This window comes from Nerophis ophidion, linkage group LG11, assembly GCF_033978795.1.
Source record: "Nerophis ophidion isolate RoL-2023_Sa linkage group LG11, RoL_Noph_v1.0, whole genome shotgun sequence".
In the NCBI taxonomy this organism is placed as follows: Eukaryota; Metazoa; Chordata; class Actinopteri; order Syngnathiformes; family Syngnathidae; genus Nerophis; species Nerophis ophidion.
This window is the reverse complement of record NC_084621.1, coordinates 42,682,942-42,694,612: the sequence shown is the minus strand read 5'-3', so window position 1 is coordinate 42,694,612 and position 11,671 is coordinate 42,682,942. Positions and strand designations below refer to the sequence as shown.

The following is an 11,671-nucleotide window of genomic DNA, read 5'->3' as shown; positions in this document are numbered from 1 at the left end:
TAAACCGAAGCAAATTATTTTTTTCTATATTTAAAACTTTTCCTCGTGGTCTGCATAATATATGATAGTGGGTCTTTGGTCAAAATTGTGCAATGACCATGTTTAACAAACCATCTTAAAGTTGCATGCTTTCTATTTACGTGCCTCCACTTTGACTGTGTCATCTCCCCAACAGCCATGTTGTAGTTTTAAGCGCTTCCATATGAAGTCCACTGACAGATATAAATTAGAACTATACGCTACTTTGAAATGTTAACAGCGGAGCATGCATGTGCATGTATGAGCCAGTCTGCCCCACGACAACAGGATAGGGAAAAAGAAGGAACTTACTGACAATACTGGTGGACTTGTACAGACCTTTTCCAAAATATTTCTACCATATATGGAGATATTTGCTGATAAGTATGAAGGAAGGTAAGATTGTTTTATAAATGTCTCTGCCATGCCTCCATGGTTTAATGAAACATTTTGGAGACTTATGCAGAACCCAAATACACATAAACATGTACCAATAGGTAAGAAAAATTGGTTTTGCAACAAAGGTCCCCTTATTTTGATAAAGAATGGATGCTATAAAAATATGACCTAAAATAACTCTTCAGAGACAATCAAAATTTTATTTTTGACCTAAACTGTTGAGCTGCCCGAGCTCATGTATAAAAATGTCAATCAAGCACAATATACAGTAGAAATTCAGGAAGTACTATACAGTATTCCAATTCTTAAGTCATCTTGAATTTCAATGACGTAAGCTAACTTGAATCAACAAATAAGCCACACACTTAATTGATAATTCAACCATAGCAAATAACAGCAGTGCTGCTCTAAGCACATATAGTGAACACAAACATTCTTACAGAGCTCTTATTTACTGAACCTTCGCTGCAGCACTTACACAAACAAACCCTGGTGTGTCCATTGAAGCAAAGCAAAACACTTTATAATGACACACAGTGTGATGCAACGAGGAACTGACCCAGAGTAAATACAGTCGTGGTCAAAAGTTTACATACACTTGTAAAGAACATAATGTCATAGCTGTCTTGAGTTTCCAATAATTGGTACAACTCTTATTTTTTTTGTGATAGAGTGATTGGAGCACATACTTGTTTGTCACAAAAAACATTCATGAAGTTTGTTTCCTGTATGAATTTATTATGGGTCTACTGAAAATGTGACCAAATCTGCTGGGTCAAAAGTATACATACAGCAATTTTAATATTTGGTTACATGTCCCTTGGCAAGTTTCACTGCAATAAGGTACCATGAATTGATTAACGAGGACCCCGACTTAAACAAGTTGAAAAACTTATTCGGGTGTTACCATTTAGTGGGCAATTGTACGGAATATGTACTGAACTGTGCAATCTACTAATAAAAGTTTCAATCAATCAATCAATCAATGATTTTGGTAGCCATCCACAAACTTCTGGCCAGCTTCTGGTTGAATTTTTTGATCACTCCTCTTGACAAAATTGCTGCAATTCAGCTAATTTTGTTGGTTTTCTGACATGGATTTGTTTCTTCAGCGTTATCCACACGTTTGAGTCAGCACTTTGGGAAGGCCATTCGAAAACCTTAATTCAAACCTAATTTAGCCATTCCTTTACCACTTTTGACGTGTGTTTGGGGTCATTGTTCTGTTGGAACACCCAACTGCGCCCAAGACCCAACCTCCGGGTTGATGATTTTAGGTTATCCTGAAGAATTTGGAGGTAATCCTCCTTTTTCATTGTCCTATTTACTCTCTGTAAAGCACCAGTTCCATTGGCAGTAAAACATGCCCAGAGCATAATATTACCACCACCATGCTTGACGGTAGGTGTGGTGTTCCTGGGATTAAAGGCCACACCTTTTCTCGTTCAAACAAATTGCTGGGTATTGTGGCCAAACAGCTCAATTTTTGCTTCATCTGACATCACATGGACAAAGATAAGACTTTCTGGAGGAAAGTTCTGTGGTCAGATGAAACAAAAAAATAGCTGTTTGGCTGCAATACATATTGCATATTACATATAACATTACATATTATTGATGCATAAATATCTTATTTGGTTGAGGAGTTCACTCAGGTTAGAAATATTTTAAAAAGGAAGGCATAGGCCAAACTGTAATTTTGACTATTAATTACTGTGAAACATGGCACCGTATTATACTGTCCCAATTGTGGTCAAGGACAGACAGCTACTGAAGCACTTTTATTGGCTCAACACATTCACAAGTCATACTGATACTCAGCTAACTCCACTCTCGCTATGTAACATCACACATCCTTCAATAGGTACCTCCTTTAAAAAGGAACATACTCCAAATCACAGATATAACATTATGCATTCTTTTCTCATGAAAAACTTCTTAACATTTTAAAAAAAGGTAACAGTAATTACTAAGGGTGTCTTTTTTCACTTCCAATACATTAACATTATTGGAGCCATAAGTATTGTGCGATCCTGATATTAATTTCATATGATATTAGCAGGACTCATTGCACAAGTGGAAAATAGTTTGGCAGCAACAACTAGTGGCCACAATAATTAATTATGTTTAGTGCATGACTGATCCAGACACAGTTTTTAGTGCAGACTTTCTAATAAGCTTCTGCCTTGGAGAGTTTGTATCTGTAATATACAACTCTAATTATTTGATACTTGTTTATATTGACAGAAGTAGTGTTTAACCCTTAGATGCAGACGTGGGGTCAAAAACGACCCCATAGTTTGTTTTTCTTAAAGGGGAACATTATCACAATTTCTGAAGGGTTAAAACCAATAAAAATCAGTTCCCAGTGGCTTATTTTATTTTTCGAAGTTTCTCTTAAAAATGTTACCCATCACGCAATATTCCGAAAAACGGCTTCAAAGTGCCTGATTTTAACCGTCGTTATATCCACTCGTCCATTATCCTGTGAAGTCAAAGCGTAATCACACAGAAATAAACATGGCGGATAGCACAGAAAGGTATAGCGATACTAGCTCTGATTCAGACTCGGATTTCAGCGCCGTAAGCGATTCAACAGATTACGCATGTTTTGAAACGGATGGTTGGAGTGTGGAGGCAGGTAGCGAAAACGAAATTAAAGAAGAAACTGAAGCTAGGGAGCCATATCACGACAGACAGTGGCGCGGGAGGAAGCGAGGACAAATTCAGCGATCGCCTTCTAACCAACGATTGGTATGTGTTTGTTTGGCATTAAATGTGGGTGGAGGGAAAGGCTGGATGCAAATATAGCTACAAATGAGGCACAATGATGCAATATGTACAAACAGCTAGCCTAAATAGCATGTCAGCATCGATTAGCTTGCAGTCATGCCGTAACCAAATATGTCTGATTATCAAACTCCACATAAGTCAATAACATCAACAAAACTCGCCTTTGTGCATCCATGCACAACATTATAAGTTTGGTGGACAAAATGAGACAGAAAAAGAAGTGGCATAAATCATATGAATCAACTGAAAGGCGTTTAAATCGTCAAATTCACCCTTTTAAAGTTCGGAAATCGATTAAAAAAATATATGGTCTTTTTTCTGCAACATCAAGGTATATATTGACGCTTACATAGGTCTGGTGATAATGTTCCCCTTTAAAAATCTTAAAAATAAAAACTTGTAATATACTCATATTTCAGGTGTCTCATAAAACATGTTTTTGAAATGTGGCCATTTGTATTTTAATGATTTTTTTTCATGAATTTTAAGAAACTTTCCTTTTTGTATAACTAACCCACTCTTTTCCACAGAGCCTATCTCAGCTGTATTCAGGCGGAAGGCGGGGTACAGCCTGGACAAGTCGCCACCTCATCGCAGGGCCGTGTTGCCAATCAACCTGTAAATGTAAATATGATCTCCATTTATGAACTTATTTTTTATTGACGGATTATAACATGTGATCAACTGAGTGACAAAATGTGTGAAATGTGTGATCAGAATAGCCTCCTTTGTTGTTAGCTAACAGTATTGTATTTAAGTAGGTAACATAGTATCGTTATCTCAAACACGCACACACACCACACTTACATGCACACACTTTATACTTGACCCAGCTAACTCAAAAGTAGGCTAATGTTGTATTACTTAGTTTTTTTCTATGTTTTTTTTTTATATGATTTTGGTTTTCTGTCCATTTTAAACATTGTCTTTTCTAATATTTTTTTTATTTATCCAAAGTAGCATGGTCACAACAGGTACCTCCTTTAAAAAGGAACATACTCAAAATCACAGATATAACATTATGCATTCTTATCTCATGAAAAACTTCTCAACATTTTCAAAAAATGTACCAGTAATTACTAAGGGTGTCTTTTTTCACTTATTTTTTATTGACAGATTATAACATGTGATCAAATGAGTGACAAAATGTGTGAAATGTGTGATCAGAATAGCCTCCTTTGTTGTTAGCTAACAGTATTGTATTTAATTAGGTAACATAGTGTCGTTATCTCAAACACGCACACGCACCACACTTACATGCACACACTTTATACTTGACCTAGCTAACTCAAAAGTAGGCCAAAGTAGTATTACTTAGTTTTTTAATGTTTTTTTTTAATATGATTTTGGTTTTCTGTCCATTTTAAACATTGTCCTTTCTAATATTTTTTTATTATCTAAAGTAGCATGGTCACAACAGGTACCTCCTTTAAAAAAGAACATACTCAAAATCACAGATATAACATTATGCATTTTTATCTCATGAAAAACGTCTCACATTTTCAAAAAAGGTAACAGTAATTACTAAGGGTAATTTAAACATTGTCCTTTGTAATATTTTTTCATTTATCCAAAGTAGCATGGTCACTAGAATCATTGCGGACCTTGCCGGACAATGATCCAGGACCAAAGGGATGAAGAGCCCATCAAAGGCACTAGGCCCTTTTCTACCGCAGGAACTAAATAAAGTTCTTCCTGTCTTTCCACTAAAAACTACCCGAGTTAATTCAGTTCTTTAGGAACCTTTCAGAGTTCCTCCTAACTGAAACCTATCAGAGTTCTAGAGCTGGGTAGTACTTTTCCAAGCGACCAAGAACATTTTAGGGGCGGGCTGTGCTGTCAAACAATGATTGGTTGAACACGGTAGGCGGCGTTCCTAAAACTTAAATTTCAAGCACACGACCGCCATTGGAATATAAGCTGCAACTTTCTACTTTTGCATTATAACAAACTTGACAACGGAGAGAAAGAGGAACAAAATGAGCCTTTGAAATTAAAGAACTTTTGTGGGGTATCTTTGTGCAGAACACTGATCAGCATAACTATCTTTTTAGTGTTTTATTCAGCTGTAGTCTTTAAACTTTATGCAGTTTATTGCTGTTTATTATTTTTACAAACTTACTTTTGATACACAAAGTTATGAGAAATGGACAGATTCTTTTAAACGTATTTACAGAGGAGTCAGACTTGAAGCTAAAATGGACCAAAATGAATCGCCTGACCCTCATGAATTCATCATTTACAGAGAGGACGACTTTCTGACATTGCGGACAGAAGCCTGACTTTTTATAAATAATTGAGTACATTTTATTTTATAAATCATATCATTTTGTATTAGATTCCTTTGTATTTCATTTAATTACTTTTCAGTAAAATAACTCTGACCTAATATTGTCTGTTTATATGCATGGTATCAGTGAAGAATTATACTGAACCACTCCTCCATACATCACCAACATGATTTGTATAAACTGTCAACTGTGAAATGCTGTGGAAACACAAACCACACACTTCTACAGGACCCAAAAGTCCCTAATGGCTCAGATTCTGACATCTCAGATGTAGAGGACTCAGACCATTGTCCACCCTAATGAACAAGGCCAGTCAGACACAGAAGAGTCCTCTGATGAGTCCTCTCAAGAGGAAATCGATATTGTGTCCAACAGAATGATCCGCAAGGGCTCTTACTGGGCATCCCAGCCAGGCTAAAACACCTAGCCACAATATTCTGAGTTGTCGACCAGGGCCGGCACCTGGGTTTAACACTGTCTCCCAGATGCATGGAAGCGGTTCATGTCTGATAATATAATAGAAGAGGTGCTGACATGAACAAATACTTACTTACATGTATGTTGCTGTATAAAAATGACCTCTGGGTGGTGAGACTGCTAGCATCAGATGTGACATCAGATGTGTAAGTGGGAAAGTCCGAGTTGCTGTGAATTAAAGGTTCAAATAACATTCCATAAGAACTGCTCAGGGTCATTTTTGACCCCACTTGTGGAATAGTGGGGTTGTGATTCAAAAACTGTAATTTATTAAAATTTATGAAAAAAAATGCAAATAGCCTCATGTCACAAACATGTTTTATGAGGAATACCTGGAATATGAAAATATTATAACTCTTCATTAAAGATTTTGAAGAATAACAACCCACTTTATTGCAGAAGCACATTGATATTAATTGTGGTAATTTTTGACCATGACTCGTGGAAGAGTGTAGGTATTAGTAGGTTGTGCATCCAAGGGTTCAGACTGCAACAATGTTTAATGAAGGACACGTATTTTGTAAGTCTAGCTTGTGTGCTGTTGTGTGCTTAGTTGCTATGTACAGTAGCAGTTGCGCATGATAGCTCCAAGAGTAGCCTTTAGCCTAAGACCTCTTATAAATGGCTTCACTAACATACAAGAAAAGACCAACCTTGTTTGCTTAGTGGAGGACATTAAGATGTTAACTGGCACGAGTAAACAAGCTCCAGGACTGCTTATATCGGAGTTACAGTTATCGGCGATTTTACATGCAAGGCGGTATCATCAAATACTTGTTTTTTTGTTTATATCGTACTGTTTTCCAATTACAGTATGAGATAGGAACACATTATATGGCCCTGATATATCAAAAGGCGTTAATAAATCATGTTCTTTTCGAATACCTCTATAACTGATACGTCATGCTATGCTCATTTCAAAATTTGATTTACAACCCTGAAATCTTGTTATTGTTCTCATTTCAATGTCCGCTGTCCATCGTTTTACCAATGAAAAAGTCTGAGTGTGTTGCATCCAGGTTGCCAGTTACGCACCGCCAACTTTGTTTAGCTACTGCCATCGGTAAAGTTACTAAACATGTCAGACCTTAGTAAATCTAAAAGCCTCATTACAATTCTTAAAAGGGAACATTATCACAATTTCTGAAGGGTTAAAACCAATAAAAATCAGTTCCCAGTGGCTTATTTTATTTTTCGAAGTTTTTCTCAAAATTTTACCCATCACGCAATATCCTGAAAAACGGCTTCAAAGTGTCTGATTTAACCGTCGTTATATCCACCGAACATTATCCTGTGACGACACAGAAACAAACATGGCGGATAGCACAGAAAGGTATAGCGATATTAACTCGGATTCAGACTCGGATTTCATCGCCGTAAGCGATTAAACAGATTACGAATGTATTGAAACGGATGGTTGGAGTGTGGAGGCAGGTACCGAAAACGAAATTAAAGAAGAAACAGAAGCTTTTGAGCCATGTCACGACAGACAGCGGCACGGGAGGAAGCGCGGACGAATTCGGCGATCGCCTTCTAACCAACCATTGGTATGTGTTTGTTTGGCATTAAATGTGGGTGGAGGGAAAAACTGGATGCAAATATAGCTACAAATGAGGCATAATGATGCAATATGTACATACAGCTAGCCTAAATAGCATGTTAGCATCAATTAGCTTGCAGTCATGCCATGACCAAATATGTCTGATTAGCACACTCATAAGTCAATAACATCAACAAAACTCACCTTTGTGATTTCGTTGACTTTATCGTTGGAAATGCATCTGCTTTGAGTGTCGCAGGATATCCACACATTCTTGTCATTTCTGTGCCATCTCTGTCGTGGCATAGCTGTCATCGGTACAGTGTGCAGAACAAACGAGGGACTTTCACATCTTTTGACCACTGGTACAACTTGAATCCTTCTCTGTTCGTGTTGTTACACCCTCTGACAACACACTGATGAGGCATGATGTCTCCAAGGTACCGGAAAACAGTCAAAAAAACGGAAAATAACAGAGCTGATTTGACTTGGTGTGTGTAATGTGTTCGAGAAAATGTCGGGTCGCTTCACGATGTGATGTCACGGGTGAAAGGTCATTGCTCCGACAGGCGGACAATTGAAAGGCATTTAAATCTCCAAATTCTCCCTTTTAGAGTTCAGAAATCAGTTAAAAAACATATGGTCTTTTTTCTGCAACATCAAGGTATATATTGACGCTTACATAGGTCTGGTGATAATGTTCCCCTTTAACTTATTCATTACAAAGCCAGGAACAAAACAAGGATTTGTATCTGGGATGCCTTTGAAAGATGGAGACGATTGAAGGTGGGGAAGATTTTTTCATCTGACGCCAAACTTGCTAATTTCCTCCTTGATAGTAAATACGATATTTACGTTTTCTTATTACTTGTAATAAATGGAAATGTATATTTCGTATGTAAACTATACTGTCCAATACAGTCTATGATCTGGTCTAACAAAGCTAGTATGTTCGTGGAACGAATGCTTAGCATGCTAACCCGGTCAATGGTTGCAGACGTATAACCCAGTCTGATTACACATCAACATAATGGGGGAAATACTGTATAAGCCCGGTAGTCTGTATGTCGATGTGTAATCAAACTGACAGGGCAAAATAATTCGACAAATAAAACCTATGTGGATATAGATTTGTTCTCAATATGCTAATACGCTGAGGAAATGGGTTCCAACTTTAGCATGGCTGTCATGGCAATGTGAAACGTATGGAAACAGCCAAATCACATGGTATAATTATTCCTCTTTTGTGTTTGCATATTGTGTAGCATAAAAAGCAATGTATATTTTTCGATGGTGGTTTGTGCGGTCAAACTAGATATTTTAGCAGCATAATGCCAACAATCTGTTCCAACTCTCGACTAAAATATTGCTGCGTAACTTTACAATTACATTTGGCTAATCGACATCAGTAAAATGTGGCATAATTAATTAGTAAACCATCTTGCAAGAAGCATAAATAAGAGAAACCTACATCTTACGACTCGTCGCTTGCCATTTGAAGTTTCTTAGAGTAGCCCAGTCGATCGAGCTGGATTTGGCGGCGCATCTGGCAACCTCAGTCAGGGAGAGTGGGAGGGGGTCTACATGATTTTGACCGTGATTGCAGTACCATCTCATTTAAATAAATTTTCCAGACACAATCATGCTTTTCCAAATATTCTTGCAAGTTTCGTGTAAACAGACAAAATGATCAACAAGAACAAAGGCACTCTGCAAAGTCCAAACTCCCTTAGTTACACCACACACACACACACACACACACACACACACACACACACACACACACACTGCATAGGCCAGAATGTTCATTAATATTTAAGGATTATTCAGGAAGAAATGAAAGATCACGACGAAAAATACCCTTGTGTGCATCCATCCATCCATAAATCCATTTTCTACCGCTTGTCCCTTTTTTCTACCGCTTGTCCCTTTTTGGGGTCACGGGGGTCGCTGGAGCCTATCTCAGCTGCATTCGGGCGGTAGGTGGTGTACACCCTGGACAAGTCGCCACCCCATCGCAGGCAATGTTAACAAAATTGAAAAAATTATTTCCTGGAGAAAAAATGTAATCGACTCTTCTTTGACTCATGTCCAACCTATCTACTGTACATTGTTTTGTAAAAATTGTTTAAGTAATTGTTTGTTGTTAGCGAATATGGGAACGTAACAGACAGCGGAGAAAACATAATTAGCAGTCGTTAGTATGGTGATTAACCCAAAGATTGCGAAAAATGTATCTATAGTGTCTTTGTGTGAGTGTACCAACATATACGGTAAGCATGAGGCTTTGCATGCATGTAAATTATGTGTGACATAGGCGTTCACATACATGATACATCCTTCCATTCAAAAGCCCCCGCGTGTTTACATCTTTGAAGTTGTTCTTAGTCATTGTCGTTTCACATGTGCACGTAGAAGAGATGGATAGCGAGAGGAAATGCTGACAAATCACATGTATAAAATCAAAAATGGCATTACCGGTCCCTTTGTGGTTCAAGTGCAGCGGTTTCCCTTCAGGCTGGGGGAGAAGAGCCACTGAAATGGACAGAAACCCACACAGATACACACAGAGGTCATTGGGAAGCCGTGTTAATAAAAGGACTGTTTAACCAAGAGGTCACAGGTTCACGTCGTAAAGTCAGAAGACAAGACCATGACTAGCTAAAAACACATTTATAAGCTGCTCAGATAACAGCATCTTAAGGTGCAGTCGTATTTTCATCTTTGGAGAATTGGAGCATATTAATCTTAAAAAGCTGATTGTCATGTAGGGGCAGCTCAAATAATTCACAATGTTTACGACAAGTTCAGGGTTCGTCTCTGTAACCCTTGGACATATTTGTTGAGGCTTGAAGATAGTCAGTAAAACAAGATATATGCAAAAATTTTACCAAATCACCATTACATGTTATGTAGACCAGTGGTCCCCAACCACCGGTCCGTGACGTATTTGCTACCGGGCCGCAGAGAAACATTAAATAATTTATAAATGACTGCATTTTCTCCTACTTAACTTTCGCCTGTTCCACCAGACACACCAATAAGCTTGTACAATAACACTCCTCATAGGAAGTTGCCATTAGTTATATTTGTTATAACTTTGTGACATGATGCAATGCACATTAATGAACATATAAAATACAAATGTGACAGATTGAAGAAGAGAAAAAAATCCATTAGTGAGAAATATGATAAATTGTCCCTAGTTTGTGAATGTGAGTGTGAATGTTGTCTGTCTGTGTTGGCACTGGGATGAGGTGGCGACTTGTCCTGGGAGTAACCCGCCTTCCGCCCAAATGCAGCTGAGATAGGCTCCAGCACCCTCCAAAGAGGGACAAGCGGTATAAAATGGATGGATGGATGATTGTAGTATGGTACAAAGAAAAGAAGTATGTTAAACAGAAACCCTCTCTCTCTGTCTTCAGACAAATATGGAGAAATTACTGTTTTTAACTTTTGATTGTTTGGTTGTTTCAGATGTTTAGCAGTTTTCTTCTTTCTTGTACTTTGTAAACCCTTTTTTGAGTTGAGTTGACTTTGAATTGTTTCTATACAACCAACATTAGGCCTGGTCTACTAAATATTTGTGTGTATTATAGCACAGTGGTTCTCAACCTTTTTTCAGTGATGTACCCCCTGTAAAAAAAAATTCAATTCAAGTACCCCCTAATCAGAGCAAAGCATTTTTGGTTGAAAAAAAGAGATAAAGAAGTAAAATACAGCACTATGTCATCAGTTTCTGATTTATTAAATTGTAAAAGTGAAAAATATTGCTCATTTGTAGTGGTCTTTCTTGAACTATTTGGAAAAAAAGATATAGAAATAACTAAAAACTTTTTGAAAAATAAACAAGTGATTCAATGGTAAATAAAGATCTCTACACATAGAAGTAATCATCAACTTAAAGTGCCCTCTCTGGGGATTGTAATAGAGATCCATCTGGATTCATGAACTTAATTCTAAACATTTATTCACAAAAAATAAATCTTTAACATCAATATTTATGGAACATGTCCACAAATAATCTAGCTGTCAACACTGAATTGTTGCATTTATTTTCACAGTTTATGAACTTACATTCATATTTTGTTGGAGTATTATTCAATGAACATATTTATAAAGGATTTTTGAATTTTTGCTAATTTTAGAATAT

General features: G+C 37.3%; 1 long non-coding RNA gene across 3 annotated transcripts in view; it reads right to left on the bottom strand.

Moving 5' to 3' along the window:
• Positions 1-597: 597 nt before the first annotated feature.
• LOC133562127 (uncharacterized) overlaps positions 598-11,671 on the bottom strand; it is a 78,519-nt gene continuing 67,445 nt past the window's right edge. The window contains exons 5-8 of one of the 3 annotated variants that reach the window (XR_009808842.1): positions 9,997-10,053; positions 7,723-7,951; positions 6,052-6,146; positions 598-3,826 (exon numbers count right to left, since the gene is read on the bottom strand). This is a non-coding gene — a long non-coding RNA (uncharacterized LOC133562127). The remainder of the gene's footprint in view (positions 3,827-6,051; positions 6,147-7,722; positions 7,952-9,996; positions 10,054-11,671) is intronic. The other 2 variants (XR_009808843.1, XR_009808841.1) reach the window with 2 other exon arrangements.